Here is a 3,954-nt window from a genome sequence, read left to right on the forward strand (position 1 = left end):
GGAACAGTGAGCGCGAGCGTAACAATATCTAATTTTACTATTATAAAAAAGAGATGTTAAATCGATAGTCGAATTTATTGTTGCCTCCTTTTCTGTGATGCTGATTGGTTGTCCAAAACTCGATCGCGCCGCGCGCGTAACTTCGTATCTTGAGCGAAATCATTTATATTTTGACAGTTCATCGTTGAAATGAGGTTACTGAAGCTTTAGGTTAAGCAAGTTATATTTACTGTTGTAATTTTGAATAAAAAATAAAAATTCTTTAGATTTTTTTCTTAACAAGATTAGATTCATCAGATAAGTTTTTCAAAATATTTTAATTTTAATTTTTAATATTAGTATTCTTAAACTAGAATACTTTGTGTTATTTTTTATTTTCAGTTAAAAAATATATCATTTGGCTTTACTCAAAAAATAAATATTTGGAGAGACAGAAAGATGTTATTACCCGTACGGCATAGACGCTTGCAGCAACATTGCTGAAATGTTGCAACGTTGCACATTGCAGTGCAATGTTGCAGAGACATTGGAAAGATTTTTTTTTGCAATATTATTTCAACAATGTTGCAACATTATTTCAACAATATTATAATTAATATAATTTTTATTCCTACGTTTAATTTATACTACTGCTTTAGAATAACTAAACAACAAAATATATAAATACCTGATCATTATAATATTACTATAATTTTTAATCTTGCTCGTATAAGATCGAAAATCGTACAAGCATTTGATGCATTTAAGTTGCGAAACTGTGACGTAATTAGCACGCATGTGCAGAAAGGTTTCGTTGGTAGGAAACATCCCGCCATGCATCGCACCTTCTCGCATGTGCTCGCATGTTCTCGCGCAACACGTGTGCCCGATGTGCTCGACGAAATCTGATTTTTGACGAGATCTGATAGTTCCACACAAAAGATAGAAAATCATTTGATGAAAAATATTGGAAAAGAGAGGAAATATAGAAAATCAAGGTATGTAAATTATTATTCTTTTACTCAAACGTCTGTGTAGTAGTTGTAGCGATATAAACTTTCACTTAACCTAACTTCAGCTTCGGCTTACTTTCGTGCAAACCCTTTATCATTTTTAATTATTCTTATAATCGTCATCTATATTCGCAGGTATGGACGCTTTATTATTTCAGATCAGTCGGTAGAAATTTCTATTAAAATGTATGCATTTTTAACGCCTGATATTTATTGAAACAGTTAAAGCATTTATGCTTATGCATGCTCGGTCACAAAACGGTTTGCACACTTTTCTTTATAAAGTCGAAATTGAATTTAAGTTGTTTTAATTGTGAGCCACTATTGAGAAATTTTCCTATAAAGTATCTATAATATTAGTCTGCGAATTTATATTTATTAAAAATTTTTTATTTGTTTCTTGTTGCATTTTTAATACTTATAATTCTATTTTTTTGCAGCATATAGTACATAAATATGTAATTATTGCGTATTGTAAAAAATATGGATAAATATAACGCAAAACAAAAAAAAATTGTTTCTAAACGTCACAATAGACGAATTATAGCAAATAATACAGATTGATATAGCAGGATGCTCTGAATTTATTTCGAATCGGCACACTATAAATATTTCTTCTAAAAATTCTTCTAATCTAGATTTATTTGATGAGACTCTTGCAGAAATTCATATTTCTAATTTACATGATACTCAGAAAATTTTTAATGAAACTACATTGTCAGAAAAACATAATAATGATATACAAACAAACAGTTGTAACTATCAGAACTGTATTACTAACGAAACTATCACGGCTAATAATGTTAATAATGAGGACGAATTAAGAAATGCTATAGCTACATGGGCAGTATCCCATAATATTACCCATAACGCATGTAATGACTTATTACATATTTTACATCGGTATACGCCGTATAACATACCTGTAGATGTACGTACATTATTGCACACTCCTAGACAAACTAATATTTCTAGAATATGTGAAGGGGAATATTTTCATTCGAATTTGCAGGATATTATTAAAAAGATGCTATCAAAAAATAATGATACCTGTATTAATTTAATTTTAAATATTGATGGTCTTCCATTAGCAAAATCATCACAAGCAACTTTATGGACAATTTTATGTTCTAATACGGTAAATACGACAGTATATCTTGTTGGTGCTTACTTTGGATATCAAAAACTTTCTGACCCTAATGTTTTTTTGCAACCTGTAGTTGATGACTTAATTAATTTAACTAATAATGGCTACATTCATGCCGAAAAAATAATCACAATTAAATTATGTGCTTTAATATGCGACGCACCTGCAAAGTCATTCGTTTTATGTACAAAAAGTCACAATGCATATTTTAGTTGCACTAAATGCTTAATAAAAGGAAAGTATCTAAATGGTAGAATTTGTTTTCCATCTCACAAAACTTATCCTCTAAGAAAAGATGAGTTATTTGCCCTCAACGCATATAAAGATTTTCAGATTGGATTTTCTATATTAAATAATATTTCCAAATTTTTACCTTTAACTAATACCTCCTTAGACTATATGCATCTTATACGTTTAGGGATCGTAAAAAAAATACTAATTCTATTGATGACAGGGCCATTCTCTGTACGTTTAGGTAGAAGAGCCATTAATAAAATATCACATTTATTAATGTTATTTAGATTTACTACACCAAATGATTTTGTACGACGACCTAGGTCGTTAAAAGAAGTAAAGAATTGGAAAGCTGTAGAATTTCGAAATTTCTTATTATACACAGGTCCTATCGTATTAAAGGATATATTAAAGCATGCTTTGTATATTCATTTTCTAACACTACATGTAGCTATAACAATTCTTATACGTCAAAATTCATGCCAAGAAGAATTAAATTTTGCTGAAGCTTTATTGAAGCACTTCGTTAAATCTTTTGAAATATTATACGGTAAACAGTATGTATCGCACAATGTACATAATCTTTTGCATATATGTTCTGACGTTAAAATGTATGGCCCACTAGACAATTTCAGTGCTTTTCGGTTTGAAAATTATATGTCGTTTATTAAAAGACGATTACGTAAAAATGAAAAACCATTACAACAATTAGTTAAAAGATATCATGAGATTGATAATTGTAATGTATTACCTTCGGAGAATAATGAAACATATTCATGTAAATTTGTACACAGCAATGGTCCAATACCAGACCATTTTAATGTTCACTTACAATATCAAATGATATGTAACGGAAAATTTAATATAAATTGCAAAGGTGGTAATAACAATTGTTGTCTATTAAAAGATGGTACATATGTTCTGATTCTAAACATAGTACAAAAAAAAATAAAGACATTTTTCTAATTGGAAAAAAACTGAAATACTTAAAAGAAGTCTATACATTACCATGTAACTCCAGCGATTTTGGTATTAAAATCATGAGTGTAGATTATAATAATATTTTCTCTTGGCCAATTACTGATTTATTATGCAAAACTTGGAAAATTTCTTATGGCAATGATCGAGATATATTTGCTATATTTCCTCTTAATCATCAAATATAACAAGGGTGGCCAAAATCCGTGGCACGCGTACCATTATTATACAATTTTATAGTGATACGCTTAGAAAAGCTTAAAGTCTTTTTGCTTTTAGTGCAAGAAAAGAAAACGTATAAGTAAGATTACGATCTTTCTTTTTACCTAATTTTGTAGTAGCACATCGAAGATTTCAAACCTTTATTGTGGTACGCCCGACAAAAAGGTTGGCCATCCCTAAAATATAATTTTATGCGTTATACAATATTTTTTAAAGTATAATATAATTCATATTTACTGTACAATTGCGTGTGTCATATCATATAGAAATGGACAGCAACAGATTTATAATTGCGGAATTTAATGACGGGTTACAGTTAATACCCGCAATATGGTATAATGCAAATAAATCTTCAAGCATCTGGCCTAGTCATTTCAAAAC

At 29.4% G+C, this 3,954-nt stretch overlaps 1 long non-coding RNA gene across 1 annotated transcript; it reads left to right on the forward strand.

Moving 5' to 3' along the window:
- Nucleotides 1-826: 826 nt before the first annotated feature.
- LOC105448756 lies at nt 827-3,943 on the forward strand. Its single transcript, XR_974275.1, has 3 exons — nt 827-977; nt 1,433-3,738; nt 3,840-3,943. It is a non-coding gene; the product is annotated as an uncharacterized LOC105448756 (long non-coding RNA).
- Nucleotides 3,944-3,954: the final 11 nt, after the last annotated feature.

The sequence above is a fragment of the Wasmannia auropunctata genome, unplaced genomic scaffold (genome assembly GCF_000956235.1).
Source record: "Wasmannia auropunctata unplaced genomic scaffold, wasmannia.A_1.0 LD336078.1, whole genome shotgun sequence".
In the NCBI taxonomy this organism is placed as follows: domain Eukaryota; kingdom Metazoa; phylum Arthropoda; class Insecta; order Hymenoptera; family Formicidae; genus Wasmannia; species Wasmannia auropunctata.